A 22,541-nucleotide genomic window follows, 5' to 3' on the forward strand; every position below is an offset into this window, starting at 1 on the left:
CCGGAAGCACGCATGGAATGGAAACTGCGATTCAGCACGTTAGAGTGTTCCTAACTAGTATTATACCATGACATAATTATAATTGCATAAAATGTATTAAGTTTGTTGGTATGTAGACACCAAAATTGTAACGTCTAGGCAACTCAATACAACATTTAAGTTGAGCCCAACATCTAATGAATTATTTTCCTTAGAGAACTCTCTCAAGGAAGACTGGTATCTCAATATCAGCATCCGTAATAATTGTTTTATTTCCAATATCCAGCATTAATGCGATGCCGTTAAAAAGGCATTTTCAGGCATTAAAAAAAATCACTTCTTCCAGTTGTTTCTCTGATTTTCTGATGTTTAATCAATCAAGGAACTTTTTAAAATGTTTTCCAGGCTCTAATTATTTCAATATAATTTATAGAAAATAGGAAAAGGGCTTTTAGCACCTAAAAGTGACCCCAAATTCCTGAAAAAAATTACCTTAACTATCTTGAAGAAAAAACTTTAAAGCATCTGGAGCTGTTGTTTAATTTTTTGCAGGCACTACATTCGCACGTTTTAAATTTTATTACTAACTAAATAAACCTTTTTTCTATGTTAGTGCGTATACATAAACAGTAGGATACAGTATACAGTATAGTATACAGTAGTATACATAAACATTAAATCTTATATGATAGATCTTATCTTTAAAAAAAATTGTTTTTTGTTTTTATATAAATACCCCTAATTTTAATTTTCAAAATGGTTTGCCCTATAACCTTTCACAATAGTTTTCCTTATTTGGACATATCAAATAAAAACTTTGAACGCTCATTACCTTTAGTTATCCTCTAGGTAAAGTGTTGGTTTCTGTCAGTTTATTTGTTCCATTGTATAAGTGGTAGCCATATGTTATAGTTGTTACACACAACTAAACTGTAATTGGGCGTTTGGAAGACGGTAACCGCGAAATTACTATCATCGAACCCCCCATTATGATTGTGGGTTATTTTTTGTGTTTTTTCCCTCTGTTTTAGTTTTTTGATGCATATATGTACGAGTTTAAGTGGATCTTTTTGTTAAGCAGGTTGAAGAGCTTTTATCTATAATTAGTTTTTGTATACCGTTAGTTTTTTGTTTTGTTTTCAGTGTAAAAAGGATTATTTGGGTTAAAAAGTTGAGATTATTTTCAGATTATACTGGTTATAGTGTACATAACATTAAGGGGTGAAAATGTCCAAAATCATTTTTCACCGCTTGTAAAATATATTTTGAAATAAATAATCCAAGTAATATATCTGTTTAAATATGACTACTGTGCAGCAGGTGCACTCCGCCCAATAAGAAGGCAATAGGACAGATATGAGAGCGCACATAATCCTACTGACTGCGCCATTTATGACTTAATATTAATTAATTAATTATGAATAAAACATTAAAAAAGTAAAATTATTCATATTACTATATAGATGAAAAATTCAATGTTAAAATTATAAATCTAATTCTGCTATTGTTATCAAGGTTAATTAAATTAGGTATCATACATAAAAAACTTGTTTAAAAAAGTCAACAGGACTCGAGTGTGTTAAAGTGTACTCATTTCACCTCTGGACCACAGCATAAGAAAGGTAGTAAAAGAGAGTTTGCTTATTATAGACATGTCACCTGGGCATATACTTTGACTTTAGTAACGTTGTTAATCTGATGATCGATACAATTTTATTAATAGAAGTAAATAAATAAATTCAGTCAATTCATCTTGGGAGACAAAGATAACTTTAACTGTCTAAAGCAATTTCTGTATAAAGCTATTTTAACTGTCGATTGGCAGTTAAGCTTTCCATTACTGTAACTTTTAACTACTGTACTGGATGTAAGATGTAATATCTTTGATTAAATATTGCAACGATCCCCTAGGATGCCTCTCAGGGATCACTTATACAGCCTCAATTATTTCTGATACTTTGCAATAATCTCTGGGTTGAGGTGGGTGGTGCAGTTGGTTCATTAATTCAGTTTGCTAATAACTCATCCATTATAATATCACGCAATAATGAAAATATGGATGTAGATTTGACAAATTCCGCTGCTAGAAAAATGCAGGAATAGTAGGACAAATAGCTTACCTCTGTTTATTGCTGACAAAACAAAATTTGTCCAGCTTACAAAATAGGCCTAATGAAAAGAATCTTTCAATAAAACTGTAACACAATTTTAATGTAATAAATTTTAAGGTGTTGAAGTGCTTAAGTTGCGAAAAGAAGTTTAAAGTTTAACTATGATAAAACTATAACTATTGTTATTTTTTATGATAAAATTTAAACTAAGTTTTTTCGTACAAATGTCGATAAAAGAAACACAGCTATAATATTGTATTTTGATCTCTTCAAAGCGTTCGACACTATCGATCACAAACTCTTTTTTCAAAAACTGGAACGTTCGAGGTTAGTATCCTAATGGAATCGTATATCATTTCATACATATTATCATACATATTTATATAGAAAATAAATTTCAAATTTTTATTGAAATAATTACCTGATCAGTTGAAAAAATCCCTTTCATTAAAATCCAAAATAGTTAAACAAAATAAAAAACATAATAATCTTCAGTGATTTAATGACAACTTAAGAGACATGCGTGAACGGCTTATCGCCTAGAGCTCGTGAGAACCAAAAAATCAGCCTATGATAATTACATAAAAATATTTTGTAAAAATTAAAGCTATTAGTGCATGAAGGTGTTAACTCACTTTTTTGCAAAAATGCCGAAAATGATATGCATGAAAGTGTTAACTCATTTTCTTGCGTTAGTAAAGACTTCGGTTCACTTAAAACACGCCAGCCCAAGTTTTGTCTGAAATAGTCGGAGCAAGAAGGTGTTAACTCTTGATAGCTATGCAAGAAGGGGTTAACTGCTAAGTTAGCGCCTTCTTCCATAATAAACTAGTACGAAATTGTTTGTTTACAATACGTATGTGTATGTATGGTATCGTAAGAGAAAACGAGTACCAGTCATGCAAAAAAAGGAAAAAAAGCTAAGAAAATATCAAACCAAAATACAGTTACTGTTTTTAGAAACCAAGATCAAACAGTAATAAGACCTGGTATGTATTTTTAGTGAATATGTTTTTTAGTGAAAATATTGGAAAAAAATATATGCAAAGTACAAAATTATTACTATTGGCTTCCCTTCATATGTAGAACAAAAATAATATTATTCCTGTCTCATGTATTTATACACTACAATATTTTCGTTATTATAAAAAGTAATGTTTTGTTTTGAATCAAGAATGTTATTTTGCGTGAATAGATTTTTTTTTAATTTTTAAAACAAGACGAAAGGCAAACAAAAACTGTTATTGACCTACATGACCCCATTCAAATTATTAAAAATAAACTGGAAAATGATATTACTGAAGAAGTAGAACAACAGATTACTGGTAAGATTTTTTTTTTAAATATGGTGCCTACTTGATAAAAAGCTAAGCTATTTTGAACCAATGTTCTGAACAAAATCTACAGTGTGTCAAAAATAATAGATATAAACAAATTTTTGTTTCCGAATTTAATTTTGGTTTTGGATCTCCAAAATCAGATACCTGTAAGGTTTGTGACTCTAATGGAAATAATGACGAACACGTTAGGCGCTACAAGCTTAGAACATTGAAAGGCCTTTCAATGTTCTAAGGCTACAAGGCAGCATTTGATCAACAGAAGAAGGACAGAAATTTGGCTCATGAAGGTACCGTTCTATACATAAATTTTGATATGCAAAAAACATTGCCCTTACCAAAGCTCTCTAGTGTTTAGTTTTATCTTCGACAAGTGTGGCTATATAATTTGGGGATTCATTGTGTAAGTAAAGGTGATAATTCTGGTAATGGGTTTTTTCACCTTTGGACTGAGGATAAAGGTGGAAAAGGCTCAGAAGAAGTTGGAAGCAGTATTTTATCATTCTTACAAAGCATTAATATTGAAAATGACCAATTAGTGGCCTGGGTCACTACAGGTTGGCCACAGTTTCATGGATATTGAGACTTTGGTGCTGTCGAAAATGTTATCCGGAAAGCTCAAAATATTTATACAGTAGACCAGTACATGACGTTAATGAGGGAAGCTAGAAAAAGAAATCCGTTTGTGTTAACTAGAATGGAAGATAAATTTATTGATCTAGAAGAATTGCCACGAAAGTTAAATTTGTTTGACAAAAAGAAAAGTAACAAGGGAGAAAAGATACTTTTCCGCATTGTAAGATGGATAAGAGTTGATAAATTTGGAAGAACGAAATATAGATATTCACTTGATGATAAGAAAGAGTGTTAAGAAGTAGATATTATTAAACACAAGTCGACCCGCACAACAGGCCAAAACGAAAATATGTTTGTTCCATTAAATAAATTAAGACCCATAGCTACCAAAAAATTTGATAGCATTCATTTATTCATTTATTCCGGAGAATTTACGGGGATTTTATATAAGCTTATATCGATCTGAAAGTGATTAATATTAAGTACCTACCTATTTTTGTATTTACTGATCAGCATTTTTTGTATTTTTTTAATTAATAAAATGAGTTAATCCATTCTTTATTGATCCTTATTTTGAATAATAAAATAAATGGTTGTGCATAAAGGTGCTAACTCAATTTTTTTGTAAAAAAAAATAAAAAACACATCTAAAACCAAAAAAATATATACAATATAATCTATACTTTTAAAGTTACTTCTATTGTCTGCCTATTTACGCACACTGATTTTAATTTGATTTTAAACAACAAAACCTCCGACAACATAACTTTAACCCTTAATATCTCAGAACTGTTAAAAAGTGACTTGACACCTTCATGCACTAAAAGCTTCAATTGTCCTTTGAAAATAATTACCGTAATTGGACGAGTTACCGGTTTTTGTATGAAAGTGTATATTTGCTCCACTACCTCGCAGTGTACTATTAGGATTAAGAGTTTTGCATTATAATTGATTCTCAAGAATCTCACCTAAAATGAGTGGCACATACACAAAGTGCTCTCAGCTATGGATTTCTAAGGAATCTGTCGAAAATTTTATTGATGTTTTTAGATAACCCGATTTGTATAAAAAAATCCTATGCAAATCATGCTTCGATATGAACACTACTGAAATAAGAACACTTATTCTATTGAGCTGTCTGATGCCTTACATATACAAAGACTGTTCTCCAAAGAAGGTTGCGATCTATTAACTAGTGAATTAAGTTTCCAATTTAGAAGTAAAAGTTGAGAAAACCAAGTGCAAAATTAAGGAATGGTAGTAGTTTGGAGCAATAATTGATGAAATGAAACATAAGGTAAGAAATCTGAATGCTCAATTTCTATAATCACTAAATGACCCTAAAGAAGAAATCAAGTCATTAAAATAAATCCAACCTGCCAGTTTGTCTTACAAGCAACCTGCTAATGAAAATCTATTACATGAAATGCCAGATCAACAGAAGAAACAATATAATATCATGCTCTTTAATTTTCCTGAAGCCTAAAGCTTGAACAATAAAATGACTAACTCTCCATTCCTCTCCTCTCCTTTCCTATTATTAATACGTAGCGTATTGAAAATAGGAAAATGTACATCGGTCGCTTAAAGTTAGGTTAAGCAGTAGCAAAAAGTGCTTCGACTCCTTAAAACTAAAAGAAATCTCTCAAAAAGTCTTCAAAGTTTTCAAAGAAAAGTCTTCTGAGATCTTCATAAGCAGTGATCACACAGCTCAGCAAAGAACTTATCTGAATAAATTGAGTGTACTTTAAAGGAGAGGCAGAGGAGTAACGATAAGGACTTGGTTAATAAATATGTTGGAGAGATTTCTAAAATTATATTCTCGTGAATTTTTAAAATGTAGAAAATGAAGATCTTATACTATTAAAGAAAATAGTATTTTAAAGCCTTCTGTGGAACTTGGATATCTCGAATAATCTCATACTTAATTATATCGCTGTATCCGTTATTTATAGTAATAATACTTGATTTAATAATTGGGATTAATACCCGTTGGTAAATTAATGAATACATATTTCCGAATGTTCTTCAGTTATGTAATATTTTTTTTGCTCTCTTAATTATTGGCTCTTTTTGTGCCAAGGATGCGCAATCTTTATCAGCTTTTTATTTAAATATACTGGCTGACATGTTCTAGTGGTGCATACAATATCACTTCAATTAACAGGGAGTTTGGGGACTTGTATTAACTCGAATTGAAATAATATAAATCCCTAACTTATATTAAAACAATTTATCATAATCAATATGCTTCATCACAGGATTTTGGTAACTACAGCTCTGAACTATTGAAAATTGCTACAAGCAAATCGTTATCTTTAAAGGCTTGAATAATAAGTTGTTCTTGAGAGTCCTTGCTTCAACTCCGTACAAAAGAACGTAACAGCACAACGTAACACATCCTCATCTTAAGTTCCTTGTAAATATCTCGACTCGTAAATAACTTTTTTCATTTTTCTAAATGTTGATCTAGCTATCTCTACCTTTGTTCTTATTTCTCCTGTTTGTTCTATCCAAGTTTCTAGATATTTATATGTCAACATATATTCTCTCTAATGGTGTATGCCACCGTGAGGTTTACATGGTTCAGATCTTGTGAGGCTTTTATAACTACCATTAATAAGGTTTTCTTTAACAGGTGTTGTGTGTCTTTTAGATTGCTTGTTCCCTTATATTATTAATTAACTCTTTAAATTATAACTCTTTTAATTTCAATCTATTCCCACTAACTTATCCTCTAGGTTTTGCCTTAAAATAGCTTAGTTGTAGACGTTAAATAGGAGCGGTAATATAATGCACTTTTTCTCACACCACGACAAATCTCCATTTCTTTTGTTGGTTTCTAATGTTGTTGTAGCTTTTTGACCCCTATATGAATTAGTAATTATTCTTACCTTGTCGGAGTTAATGTTTTTGCTAACAAATAGCATGTAACTGATCAAGTTTCACATTTTTTAAGGCTTTTTCAAAATCGATGTAATATGCATACCATTTTTGGTTTCTACCAATACAGCATTGGAAAAGAATATTTTTCCCAAAAAGTACACCTCTCGCGTTTTAAGAAAGAAAGAAAATGTGCTATATTACGTTAGAATAATCTTGTGTACAAGCATCCTACAAGCTAAAAAAAAAAACAAAACAAAAATACAATTTCAAAAATTGACAAACAATGAACAAAATTAAACACAAGAAGACAAAACTTTTTGAACATACTTAAATTTAATATAACTAAATAAAACAATCAATTACTAAATAAAGGTAAACTGTTTGACAAAACTAGAGAAGAAAAAACGAAAAAAAAAACTTTCCAACATGTCCAAGGTTAAAACCTATTATTAAAAAAGTATCAATCCAGGTTATAATATGCCTTAGCCAATAAAAGCGTATTTAATTCTCTTTTAAATTTCTTAACATCCGATATATGTCTAACACATAGAGGAACATGATTGTAAATTTTTTTACTTATGTAAATTAATGAGTTTTTGGTAATGGAAGACGTAGGAATAGGTAGGGGAACATCATTTACACGACGAGTCAAATGGCCAGTGTCAGAGGGTAGTTTGGGAATTTTGTGAATAAGAGCAGCTGTTTCTAGATAAAGAGTGAAAAAAGAGTTAGGATTTTTTCAGAAATGAAGAGGGGTTTGCAAGAATCTCTTAACTTAGCAGAAAACAGGTATCTAACTGTTTTTTTTGAATAACAAAGACAATGTTAAGTAGCCCCTTATTGGTTAAACCCCAAATAGGCAAGCCATACCGAATATGATATTCAATAAGTGAAATGTACACTGAACGTGCAACCACCCCTCCCAGCTCTTGTTTTGCCATTCTTACTGCAAAACATCCAGAAGATAATTTCCCAGCTAATTGTAAAATATGATCTTCAAACCGAAGGCGACCATCAATGGTAATTCCTAGGAACTTGCAGCACTCTTTATTCTGCAAGAGGGAATTTTCGTCAAACATCAGACCCTGAACATCGCACCATAATAGACGTCAAACCCCATAATAGACGTCTTTCTTACATTAAACACGAGCCTGTTGGAAGCACACCACCCTGATAAAATCTGAAGGTCTTCAAGGATACAAGTCTTAATATAATCAGAATTTTTATGGCTCCATAGTATGGTGGTATCATCAGCAAACTGAACCACCTTGCCCTGCAGTTTCAATGAACTCAAGTCATTCACATACAGTAAAAATAACAGTGGTCCCAACACTGAACCCTGGGGAACGCCATTGAATACGCCCAACATTTTAGGGATCTAGAAGCAGACAAACGCCCTGACACTGTAACCTTCTGAGTACGATTTGATAGATAGGACTCAAGCCATCGCAACGCTGCTCCCCTAAAACCATATTTATCGAGCTTAGATAACAGTATTCCATGATCCACACAGTCAAATGCTTTGGATAGATCACAAAACACTGCCGCCGATGACTCTCCAGAATTCAAGGACACATAGGCGCTCTCCAAAAAGCTAAAAACAGCATCATGAGTCCCTTTACCGGCTTGAAATCCAAACTGATTTGCAGACAAAATGCCATTATGATGTAAAAAGGGCAAAATTCTGCTTTTTCCAAGTTTTTCAACTATCTTAGAGGGGGTAGACAAAATAGAAATGGGACGGAAATTACAAGGCTGATCCAAATCTCCACTCTTATGAAGAAGGATAACCACTGCCTCTTTTAAACATGAAGGAAAAATGCCAATATGTAAAGAATTGTTTATGGCAGAAACTAAAGCATTTAAGGCTGAATCAGGCAAAAAGAGTAACAACCTCGAAGATATCCCATCAGCTCCAGATGATTTATGTTTTTTTAGGCGTTTGATTTCATTTTTTACTTCGGTAAGATCGACAGGATGAAAGAAAAATGAATGCTCAACCGACACTTGTTGAAGATAGTGTAAGGGATCAATGTTACTACGAATGCCCTTGAGCAAGATAGTAAGTCCAATGGACAATCTTCCACAGCCACGAATATACCAGCTGCTCTCCGACATTTGGGAATTATCTCATACCTCGCCTAGACTCGAAGGTGCGACAAGGATGAAGACAGCGGTGGGCATACCTTGCGACATCTCGGGACATACATTGAAAGTTGTCAAATACTCCGGATCAGTGGTCTACTTAATTTATAAAAAGCCGTCATCGTTAGGAGGCAGTTTAAGTCTGAATATTGTCGCGACTTTTAAATCTAAAAAAAGACAGGGTAAGTAAATGTTTCTAATAGTCATAAGTCATACTGTTTAATAATTGTGTTGTAAATGTATAATAAATAAGTTGACTATTTTTGTATATCGAGTGTTTTAATTTTTTTCAAAACTCGCTTTGTCCAAATTATGCAAAATTGAGTTTTATATCGTTTCTACATAATTTCGACCTTCCGCATCGATTGAAGAAGTCGGTTTTTGCAAAACTCGCTTTGTTTCATGCATAACAATGTTAGATTTTTTATAAGTTTTGCAAAACTCGCTTTATCCGGTACATATTGGTAAATATATACATAAATAGAACTTGATGCATTATATATTTACATTTCGTGGTTCGTTTAATAATCGTTTATTTTGATCTTAGTTTGGTATAAGTAGCAAGCCGATGCACATGTGTTTCGCAGTTTAAAAATGTCTGAATATTTAACGAATATCGTAGAAGTGCCTGGAGGACGCAAACAAAAAATTCCGCGAAAAAAATCAACTCGATACACGGAAGCGAACGTGGGGGTATTGGATATTGTGTGCTCACATGCTGAGCAGTTAAATAAGAAGCACTACTGTTCAGTAGCAATGCTGACACTCGAAGATTTGGAAGGTACTTTGTTTTTATTCTATATGTAAAGTAGTGCCTTGTTTTAGTTTTATTTTTTTTTTTTAGATTTTCGGAAGCTTTTGTATCTAAATAGTACCAAAGAATCGCAGGATGCATTTTTGCTTAAGTATATGAAGGTTAGTGCACCAAAGCGGCACCGTGTTGATCCTGATACCTTACGATGTCCCAAAAATATATCCGTTAGGTACGAAATCAGAAAAACGAGTAGTAATGAACCACTGCAGATTTGTGCAAAATCGTTTCAGTCGATTACAGGTACTATCCTTTCTATCCACGCAATAATAATTGTATTTAATAACGTTTTATTTCGTTTAGGTGTATCGAGGGACCGGCTTGCACGAATAGCTCGTCTGTTTTTGGAAACTCGCCAAATACCCAAAGAACAAAGAGAGGGTAACACAACCAAAGAAGATGATAGGAAGGTGACTGCAGGTGTGATAAATCATATAAAAAAATATAAGTGTAGGGATAGTAATTATAGTCGCAAGAAATGCACCCGAGCTTACCTACCACCTGAGTTAAATTTGTCCAAAATATACGAACGTTTCTGTAAGGAGCAATATACTAAAAAAAAAAATATGCTCCATGAGTAAATTTAAAAAAGTATTCAATTTAATCTTGGATTTGACTCTCCTCACAGTGACACTTAGTCAACTTGCTAGGAACTATTGATTAAAGTGAACGTGGAAAAAGATTTGGAAAAGAGAAATGATATTAGAACCAGGTTAAGAATCCACAAACTGCGTGCAAAAAGATATTTTGAGTTAATGAAACATAAAAATGAAAATGAACTTGACATCACTTTTGATATGCAGCAAAACCAACCCATACCAAAACTATCCATAGGAGAGGTTTTTTACTTAAGGCAAGTGTGGCTTTATAATCTCTGCGTTATGACTAATAACACTCCAATAGATAAAAATAAAGTATCGCTGTACACATGGCTAAAGACACAAGCTGGAAAAGGAGCTAATGAAGTAGCTTCTGCGTTATTAAATTATCTGCAAATTTTGGAACAAAAAATAATTAAAAAGGAAAGAGAATGGGAGCCTAAGGCACTTCGTCTTTTGTCTGATTCTTGTGCGGCGCAAAATAAGAACTCCATACTGATAGCAGCTTTATATAGATTTCTTGAAAAATCGAAAGTTTTTTTCAAAATACAGCATATTTATCCCATTCGCGGTCACAGCTACATGCCCCCAGATAAAGTTTTTGGGAGAATAGAAAGAGAATTTCGTAAGCTCGAAAGCATAGAAACACCTGCTCAATATGGGTCTCTACATGGACATGTAAAGAAGTGGTGGGAGCATTGGAAAACTTATGATTATAAATCTGAGTCTAAAAAGCTAATAAAACCCAAACTTGCATTTAATATGACACAATGTAGAATAATAGAATACCGCAAAGAAGGAGGAAAGGTAAATGTGAACGTTAAAATCACATATACCGGATGTATTACAGAAGTAGAAATATTTAAAAAAGGGGTAAAGACCTTAAAGTTATTAGACAAAGCATTGGAGATTCTAAAGACAAATCATGTCAAAGAGGTAAAAATAGGAGATATACGTAAAATAATAAAGTACGTTAAAAATGCTGAAGACGATTTTTACAAGGAGCTTCTCGGGACAACTAATTAAAACCTTACCAAGGATGACCACTTGCTAGAGTCGAGAAAACGGTCCTCAATTATTTGGGTGTCAATATGTTAACTCAAAAAATATATACTTTAACTTTAGATAATTTTTATTCGCTTGTATTGTTGGCCTTTGTTCATGTTTTGGCTTTACTTAAAAAAGAAATATTTGGACTTTCATCTTTCACTTTCTTAATGACCTGATATTTTCAATCGCTTAAATATAAATAATCTCTGTAGATAGATTTTTAGTTATTTCCTTCAATGTCTCACAAAAACAAATTAAACATGACAGAATATAAATAAATAGGCTCAGCATCCGCGAGTAGGCGTAATAAACACGCTCTTAATATCCCAAAAAAAAAGAAATACCAACCGTATTTTTAATACCGTCCTGCAGTGTCCGGCGTACACCTTGTGCTTGATTCATACCTTAGGTTCAATTACAAACCAACCTGCTGTTTCTGCGGCTGTCTTCAATGAATCTTTAAAACTGACCAAAAAAGAAAACTGTGAAGGCCGGTGCTTGTATGTACAAATAATATCCTATACCGCTTATAAATATCAGGGATGTATTTACTATTTTTATGAGAAGCGATTTTGTTTAAAGCCTCGGTGAAGCATCTTTATCATCATTATTAAAAAAGTAAGCTTAAAAGTCGATATCAATATACCAACTAACCAGTAGTACATGTTTTGATTGAATTTCAGTTTGCTCGTCAGGGCCCATGAGGCTCTCTACTTTACCCTAAGGCTAAGATCTTCGAAATGACCAAGATTCGAATTTATTCCATATCCATCTGCCGCATTATTACCTATGCCACCAGCACTTAAGTTAAACTGTCGTCGCCACATCCAGAAACTCCAGAAAGCAACTTGTAACGCAATTCAAAGTCCAAAACAGCAACTTAGGCTCGGCACGTGCAGAACACTACCATCTTTACCGATCTCCAAATTCACTTTTGGCAGATCACCTGATGAAATTAAAATATCCGTCGCACCCCGCACATTCCACACATGCCTTTATTGATGCCCCATACTGCAGTGAACCTGAGTTCTAACTCCATAACTACTCCCACCAGATTTCTTTGCTGATTATCAGTCATTGATTTCCATTAAGAAGAAAAGAGCAACTCAAAACAACATAAATTAATTCAAGACTTTGCTGGGTTGGTCATCAAAAGAAAAATAAATTTGGGTGTCATGAGCATATTTTGCGTCTACTGTCCTCTGACTGCTTTCCATTGTGTAAGTTAACAGCAGTGCACCTTGCAAATTTGTTAATGTTTCAAACTGAAAGAAAAATAATCAAATTTTAAATAATAATGAACTAAGATTAGACCACACCCGTATTTTATTGATGCTGTGGAAAGCTTGCTAGGATCAAACAATACTACGTACACATGTATAATAACACGGTACACTTTTAATGACTTCAGATTCTGATGATATTAGTATCTGGAATTGCTTTACTAAATGGTGGGAAATGTCTTAAGTTTGCTGCAGAAGTCTAAATTAGACTTAACTAAGACTCAAGGCAAAACTTGGTTTCGCTTAAATTTTGTGTCGCTAAAGAAAAGGCAAACCAATAAGGAAAACAATTTTTTAAACAGGTTCGATAAGCATTTTCTAATATCCTATTGGATCAGCATTTAGCATCCCATTATCATTGGCATCTTACCTAGACTAAAACAAATTAATTTTTGGGTCTCATTTTATGAGAAAATTTTGTAAATTTGACTTAGATTGATAATCAGTGGAATACTTTACTGTACACTTTTCTATCATGTTTAAGGGTTCGACTGAGAGCTTTTCAATGAAGACCTAATCATTTTCTCATCTGTCAAAAATTTAACATGGCAGCGCATTATAGACCTAATTGCTTCCTAGATTGGTACTCTCTGATTAGAAACTGAATGGTATATTAAAAAATTAAGCTTTTTTTGTGCTTTGGATCAAATAAAAGTGGGTTTGCTTCAACATATACCAAGTTATTGTTAAAAAAAACCCATTTAAGTTGGGTCAATGGAAACAGAAGACCTCTTCATTTATAAGAGAAATTGGACGATAATGCAAGTGGCCCAACTACATTATTATTGACCTGGTTGTTGCCTCGAACCCAGAAAAATTTTACTAATTTAATTTAAGAAGTACTCCTCCCAAAAATTATGCCGCTGGTTAAATGTTGTAATTTCTTAATATTAATTATCGGTATTTAATAGATAGTTTAAATAATTTTTTGACTCAGTTTCATTTATCCCTTTATTTCTTCGCTCTCTTCCTCACAGGAAATAACCAGAATCTCAAAAATAGAATTGGAGTCTTTTGAACAAAACAACATCAACAAGTTCGGCAACATCATCATTGAAAATATCCAGTTAAAAAGTCATATCTAGCAAGAAGACTAGTATCTCTACTGTTGGTTTGTGTGGTATTTTTCCCCGTTAGCTCCATTATGAACAAGCACAGTATACCAATGCAAACAAGAGAAAAAGAAATTATACCATCTATTGAAAACTTTCACCACAATCAGATGGTAAACTGGCACTAGTATATAAATCTAGTAATGACATTAGCAGGAAATTTGAAATTGCCAAAAGTACAAAGGTCTTATTTATCAAACAAAAAGTAGAACCAAGAAAAACATTGTGATTAACAATACAACAACCATCCAATACTAATGGATAGATGAATACATGAAATAGATGGAATATAACACAAAAAAATGAAGACCAATAATAAGAAAATAAAATACTTTCGTAGAACAAGATAGGTGCAATAACTTCATTAGCAATCCCAGTAAGCCACTAAAGCGTAGTCATCATCAGACCAAACAGAACGAGACAGATACTTGGGTTTGGTGTACAAAACTGGTCTTTAAAACTACCTCAACAAAGCTGAAGCTGAAAAGAACAGAAGACAATAAACAGAAGCTAGACATATTCATAGCTATCACGTGTGAATCTAGACAGAAACAGAGACACTGAGAACAGCATTTCAAGATCAAGCCATCACAACAAGCTAAATGGAGAAAACTAGATGTTTCCAAAAAAGCACTCTGCCATGCCGGTAATGAAACCACCAGCCGCAAGATACAGCTTCTATAGAAAAGTAGGTATATGGAAAAAAGTATAGATATAAATATGAAGAATAGATATCTAAGTCAGAAATTAAACAAAAACTAAAAGAGAAATTTAGGAATAGGTTAAGAGAATTGCAACAAACGAAGACGAAGACAAGATTGAGTGTGAAGAACCGAATTAAAGCAATAAATACATGGTTCGTGTTTCATCAACGTCTTACCTCTCAAATGAACAAAAAATCAAATTATAATGAACGTCTAAACATTACAATAGAAATGACGAGCGAAAATATTTATTATCCTGCGTAGAGAAACTATACCTTCCAAGATGCCAGAGGGGCAGGGACTTCAGAAACTTTCAACAGTTCTACCAAACTATTACATATGGTCATCAACATTATACGCTGCTACTGAACAAATATTTAGCAATAAAAAATATTCAACGCCCTGACGAACAATTTACTGCCAAATTATAGGATTAGTCCAGGAAACCATGGCTTCATACTAAACTAAAAGAATGACGTAACAAAGTCATTCAACTCTTAACGCATATTCTAACAGCAGAAATAATACATCAATATTTTGCTCTTAGATGCAAATTGAACAAGGAAGGAGAACCTTATTACAAATATGGTTTAAGTGCCAAACTTTCGAGTTTAAACTCTGTTGGGATATTACGATACTTACGAACAAGATTGAATATAACCAAATATTGTACTGTTAGGCAAAGTAAATACATATGGAGGCTTAGTTCAAAGACGTACTGTGAGGAGAGACCTCCTGAAGACGACAATCTGCAACAGAAAAAAAAAGAAAAAATTAACAAATATTTACAATTAGCTGAAGAATATAAACAAATAAATAAAAATTTTAAAAACTTTTATGTATCATATGCCGTAGTACAGAAATTGCAATCAATTTAACTATATGTTTTTTAATGTCCAGTCCTACCCTGTCCGCGTCATAAAACAATTCTCACTGATTTATTTAAGATGTGTTCGTATCGGCCTCCCACATTGAAAGAAGCTGTGGCGGCCATTTTTGATGTTGAGGCGGTAATTAATAAACTGTTGATTAGCCATAAATTCGATGTGGGAACAAAGGATGTTGTATGTATTTCTTTAGCGTTAATATTATTTAATATAGCAGGTATAATACCATTTTTTTGAAAAAAAAAACAATAAATGGTTGATTGATGGTCGTATACGTCTATTCAGATTTTTTTCCGCAAAAAGAAACTGCTAATCTGTATATAGTAACATATTTCATTCTAATGTAAGTAAATTTTACTAAAATTTCGTCAACAGTGCAGCAGCAGTTCTGAAACTTTCATTTTGCCCAATGGAATAAATAGAATCTATATTAACAAAAAATTTTTATGTTTAAAAAAATCGGTAATTTGGTAATTTTTCTCTGTATGGATGTTATGTTATATTAAGAGTGGTATTCTTATTTATGCCTTCCTTTTATTAGTGATTGCGAGGTTGATAGTTTGGTGAATTATAGCAGAGGGTGTGAGGAATAAATTCTGTTTCGTATATGTTTTTGTATTATCAATATCTTGCTTACTATAAGCAAAAGAAGATGAATACTTCCTATGAAGGTCAAACATCTTATTTGAATAATATTAACTAGAAAGTCTGCTATTCCTGAGATTTTTATATAGACGAGCTTAAACTTTGACTAATAATTATTGACAACACACTTCTGTATTTAATATTGAGCATTATCCGGCCAAAATAAGGGAACACACCACTAAACCACTAAACCACTAAACTTGGACCTATTGATAAGCTAATAAGCTTTGATGTTGAGAGTCTTTCATCAGGGAACGGCTCAGACAGGACGCAACACTTGTAGTATGCACTAGACTTTCACTGAAGGGTATGATGGACCCTTGGAGGTTGTATAATACACCACAAAATAAACCCAAGGTGTGGTTCCATATTTCGATCGATATCCAAATCAGCACGGCCCTTCTTAATGTCTTTGTAAAGAATAACAGTGGATAACCTACACTACAACTCCAATCATCCTGCTTTAACAAAAGTGGGAATTTTTATAGGAGGGTAGCCACAATATGCAACACCAATCTAGACCTAAACGGGAAATAGAAAATCTCAAAGCCAATAGTAAACTGGGTATTCAAAAAAAAGTAAAATTTTGGCGATGTTGAGGTGAATCAGGTTATTTATATAGAGCAGCAACAGCACCGATCTCGATACAAGGTCTTAAAGATCTCCGCACCTAATGGCCGCCAAAGAAAATTATTTTCCAGGATACAAATTTAAAAAGACCCTCAAAGTACAATTTCTAAACATAAACCATTCGAAAACTTTGACAATAGTATTTTGTTCAGTAATTAATAAAATAAACTAGAATTCTGAATTAAGCGTATATGTTTGCGGTTAACACAAATATATGTATGTAGTAAATCCACATCTAAAATACAAAACGTAACTCTTCACAGTCAGTAGAAAAAAATAAGAATGAAATAATGTATACAATATTGAAACATCAAACATAAGTGGCGCGTCCTCACGGCGTTGGCGCGCAACGGCATGAGGGCGCTATGTTCAGTCACTTGTGTAGTTGATGCTAACTAATGTTGACAAACAAATCGCTGTTTTTTTAGGGTACTCATTAAGCAAAAGTAAATATTTGTAACAATATCAAAAAAAGACCATAGCGGTTTCCCATATGGAAGATTTTTCCGCCGGACAAACAAAGATAGACCAATGGATTGAGATAAAGTCGTGTACACATAATTTCTTTTAAATGTGTCTTTCAAAGATTTTTACAAATTGACTTTGGAATTCTCCATGTTAATTGCAAAAAGGATCTAGGCATTGGTTGGAGAAAAATTTAAATAGTCTAATTATTGAGAAGTGAAGATGAGAGTGAGAGTGTTAGTGAGAAACCAAAATATTTAAAATAGTTTTAAATCTCTCATGAGATTTTAGTTAAAAAAATTGTGGGAGCATATTGAACCACTTTTACTGTTTCTGGGAACCAATCGAAAGACAACTTCACACACATATTGGTTTCAAAGTAATCCCATAAATAAAAATTAAAGGAGTTTATGTCTGGAGATCTTGGTGACTATTGCAATGGCTGACCAATCCATTTTCCAGTAGAGTAAGAACCAAGAAACTATTGGTTCTTACTCTTGGTGTTGTGGTGCCTTAAGCACCACACACTCCACACCTCACGGATCTTACAATGCTGTATTTTTTCTGGGCCACTACATTAAATTAGCACACGCATTATTTTTATTAGAGATATTAGATTTCCATCTAGGTCTGTAATATTACCTCGAAAATAGTGAGAAAAAATATTTTCAACATTTGTTGAATTATTTGTTGGTGATTAAAGATTGATTCTTACAGGGCAATTACTTATAACCAATTTAATTAAGTTGGCTTAATAAGATTTTCCTTAAGATCACCTGCAAAAAAATATTTTTTTTTCTACATTTTATGAACGAAGTTAAAATTTATCAAAAAATAATTTTGCGGTCATTTAAAAAATTCGGAATAAAGAGATCTCTCTAACGAAGACTTTGGAATAGTGGTGGCTCTTTCGTCAAGCAGTCAGCTAGCGTCAATCATTCAACAGCTAAACAGCATAACAGCTGACATACAATCTTTCCAGAACTTGACTTATATACTAATTTCTTGATTGCCAACTTGAAAAAAATGGAATATAATATGTATATAATCAAGTTTTTTTCTTAAATTCCAAACTTTTTTTTCAAGAAATTTATATAATATACATATATGACTAACCCAGTGTTGTTTAAACCTGCAATAATACATAAAACGTAAACTATTCCCAGGCCTATAGAACAATGGTCGATAATAAAGATGGTGATGGTGGTGACATTTAAGTAAAATTCATTGACTCCTACGTCACCTATTGCTCGTTTAAATGGCAATTTCTTAATCATCACCTCCGACCAATAAATTTCGTCTTTCTCACGACAGCCAATAACGAGGGAATCATCGCGGTGGGTCTTGAAAAACAAACTTAATTGTTTTAAGTATCGAAACGAACCGCCGCGCCGCCACGGGCCGATTTTAATTGTCCATGCCCTGCTCGGATGCAAATTAGTCAGTCCATTATGATTACATTCTTTACTTTAGTAGTTTTGCTTCGGTTACTCTCCTTCGGATATCGAAACATCTAGATCTACATCTTTATCAAGGTTTTATTGAGAGAGCAAGAATTTCAGAGTCATTATACCAGAAAAAACTAGTGGTGGTAAGAACTTTACCCTTTTTGGAAACCCCATCAGTCTCTCTAATGAGGAAAGTTTTGGAAAGATTCTGAAGGGCGTATAAGCTACCACATTACAAACACTGACTGTACGAAAATACTAGGCTTCGCATGTGCTTGAGCAGATTGGATGGTCAGATGGAAACTATAGGGCAATCTACGCAGGACTTTAGAGACTCAAGATTTGGAGTCACAAAAGAGCTGCATGCAAGGAACTGCAGTGAAAATATTGTAATTCTTTTGTTTAATATACCTGCCAAGTCCACCTCAACTAACACATAATTTGACTGATTTGAATTGCGAACTGATTGCATATACACGCAGTCGAGTTCCACTGAGCCCACGTTAGGCATTTAGAGGACATAATAATATGGTAAGCCAATGCTTATAATGTAGACATACGCAGGAGATATTTTACCATGAATCGACATGAGAATAACCAACCAATAGAAGACACAGACCAGTGAGGGACATGTTCGAGCTGCCAATGCTTTTTAACTAAAGGGCATTTTGTTTTAAATCCAAAAACCTTTGCTACGAAAACGAATTTACGAAGAAACTTCAACACAATAAGGAAGTTTCAAAATAAAGTTCGTCTGCCCGATTGAAATCTTGTTTTCTTTGTGATTTTATCTCAGGTAGCTAGAAACTGCTCCTAGAATAGTTTTTATCGAGAGGAGGTGATGGGTTTGACGATGATGCACGCATATCAGCCTACAAACTGTCTATAACTCAAAAACTAGAAGTCATAAAGATATGAAGATATATAGGTATCTCTAATAAAATTAATTGGAGCCTATTTCAGAGTTTTAAAAAAATATACAAAGTTGTTTTTTTTTAATATTATATAAACTGATCCTAACATAAAAACTAGACATTTAAAATTGTACGGAGGTTCCCCATTTAAAATATAAGGATACTTACTTTAACATTTTGAAAAAAACTTACAGTAAGTTAAGGCTGTAATGGGTTTTTTGCATTAAAATTAATTAGACACCTATTTCAGCATTTTCTAAAATAATTTTGCACAAAAAAAATTGTTATATATTTTTTTGACAAGCCTATATTTAACTGTCAATTACTCCAAAATCAGACCCAGAATTTAGGAGAAGATTTTTCATTAAACTTTCTGACCTTTTTCATCTATTTAAGTGTTTTCTAAAAAATATACACTCCGTGAGGAAAGTATCGCACCATCATTAAAAATATAAAATCTGCCTGTAAAAAGTTAGTTCTTTCTAGTTAGTTATTAGTTCTTTTGGTCTGAGCTCAAGTGATCAGAATAATTTTTCTTTAATAAAGATAAACGCAGTCAGTGATATGTCGCTACTTTAGTTGGCGTTAATCATTCTACAGTAACTCGAGCGGTTGTTAAGCGCCAGGAAAGAGACCAGATATTTGATTCTGCAAGCTCTGCGTTAAGGATATGTGACTGCCATTCAGCTGACATGAATTACAACTCAACATGAATTAGCTGCCACTCGAAATGTACGAATATTATTTGAAGAAACATCCCGAAGCAACCTGGAATAAGGGCCAAGTATCTGTCACTACTCCTAGTCTCACTCGGGAGCACCGGGTAACATTGTTAGCATTTTCAAAAGAGTACAGTACGTTATTTATTGGTATTTTCCCTTAACCCATGATAATGCATGCTCTCACGTAGTGAGAATAGCTACTTCAGGTGGTCGATATCAGAATTTTAGGATAACCAACATGTGCAGATTTGAATCCGATAAAGCATATTTGGGATCTGCTCTACAGGAAGATGAGATCCGGAAACGTCCACCCAGCTAATCTTGAGGATCTGCTGCAGTTATCAACTGCAGCATGGAAAAATTTGGAAGAACATTACATTAAGATTAGAAGTATGCTACAACGTCGCGAAGTTATACGTTCCCGCGGAAGCAACATACATTACAAGATTTTTTTTAAATGCAAAAGTAGCTTTTGGACAAACGTATAAACTATTAATTACTATAATATATATAAATTTATATATATAAGTACTATATATGTAGAGGGTGTTACAGAATAAGATCCGTAGGGATGCTGATCCGCATGGGTGTTAGTAGTAAGATGAGATGTTAAGAAGAAAAGTTTAAATAAACCTTTTACTTTTGAGCTGCATGCTGTTAAAATCTTTTAAAAGAAACTTTATTAACCTTCTAGGTATGTTTATGAAATTTAGCACACACCTCCTGAGCCATTTTTTGATGTAGGAGATTTTTTTAAAGCTTAGCCAGTGGCATCCGTACAAGAACGTAGAGAAAATATTTTTTTAAAATATGTATGTCACTGGTTTTCCGTAAAATAAAAACTATTTTTATAATCCCTAGTCATTTTAGAGCAAATTTGAATTCTTGACTTTTTTTCGTCCGACATTCGATTACCGCGAAAAAAAAAAAGCATTTTTCTGCATGGTCAATTTAATAATAAAAGAAAATTAATTTAATTAAAATTTATTTATTTTATAAACATTTACACAGTATTTTACCATTATAGTATAACAATTCTAATTATCTCAAATTTGGTTCTAAGGATGAGAACTTTCACAAGTTAAGAATATAGCTTGATTTAAACTTTTTATCTTAAAATCATCTAAGGATTAACACCCTAAGGTAAGGATCAGCATCTTATTCTGTAACACCCTGTATAATAAATATTAAGAATTTAACAAAATGGAAAAGTGTTTTATATATTATTTTTCTTTAATTCAATACTAGATTTGAGATTTTGCATCAAAATTTATTTCAGCGTTTTTCTGATTTCTGGTTTTTAGCTTGAAGGCTCAAAAACTGTTAATGACATTGACACTCATTAATGAAAACATAAGGAAAAGCACTAAAAAGATCCAGGAATTCCTTAGCTCCATCAACATCTAGCCCTTGGTGGGTCTGGAGAATTATTATTATTAATATTAGTAGGGCGTTCAGGTATCCAGAAACGACCTGACTATATGAGTTGTATCTTTGATCATAGACTTCTACATTAGCTGGTAAGTATTTGGTGGAATATTGATTTATAATAGATTTTTCTTTAAGCTTTTAGGTATTATTCTCATGGCTTTATGAACCTTCTCCAGATTCCACAAGCCTTTGATTTTGCCTCACAGTGGTAATTATTTTTTTACTGTAGCTTTTATACTGCTATATCTATTAAGTAGGGTGTTTTGTCTTTCTTATTAACTATTGTAATATCTAGTCTGTTAAGTTCCACAGTTCACTCGTTCGCTCAGAAAATATTTTGACGTCATCATTTTCTACCAGTGGAGGCGGCTGGATTTGGTAGTATGGAATTTCGTTTTCCTGTGTAATATTATGTACTTTAGGCAGTTCCTGTTTACTATGGCTGCAACTTCATTGTGTATTTCCAGGTATTTATTATTGGCTAAGCGTTGACAACCAGCGATATGTGTTCTCTTGTTTCAGAGTTGATATGGTAATTTCTGCATTTGTCTGTGTCTATTGTTTCTTTTAATATACATTTTCGATAGTTCCTAGTATTTACATCATCATCTTCGTTGCTTATTATAAATCGTTCTGTTTGAGGACGACCTTTCTTCCTATCCATTGCAGTGATGCAGCTCTGTCAATTGTATCTTTCTAAAGATCGTTTTGGAATCTTCGATAGTCAGATGTCATGCTGAGGAGTTGTGTTATAAGATTGAGGACGGTGCTTTCTGTGAGCTTTCACTTCTCAATTAATCGCTAAT

At 33.0% G+C, this 22,541-nt stretch overlaps 1 long non-coding RNA gene across 5 annotated transcripts in view; it reads left to right on the forward strand.

Annotated features, from left to right (window-relative positions):
• LOC126738434 (uncharacterized) overlaps nt 1-21,877 on the forward strand; it is a 41,745-nt gene extending 19,868 nt beyond the window's left edge. Inside the window, exons 2-5 of one of the 5 annotated variants that reach the window (XR_007661338.1) lie at nt 5,054-5,300; nt 9,657-9,815; nt 9,879-10,088; nt 10,149-11,867. This is a non-coding gene — a long non-coding RNA (uncharacterized LOC126738434). The other 4 variants (XR_007661341.1, XR_007661340.1, XR_007661339.1 and 1 more) reach the window with 4 other exon arrangements.
• Nucleotides 21,878-22,541: the final 664 nt, after the last annotated feature.

This window comes from Anthonomus grandis, chromosome 7 (genome assembly GCF_022605725.1).
Source record: "Anthonomus grandis grandis chromosome 7, icAntGran1.3, whole genome shotgun sequence".
Lineage (NCBI taxonomy): Eukaryota > Metazoa > Arthropoda > Insecta > Coleoptera > Curculionidae > Anthonomus > Anthonomus grandis.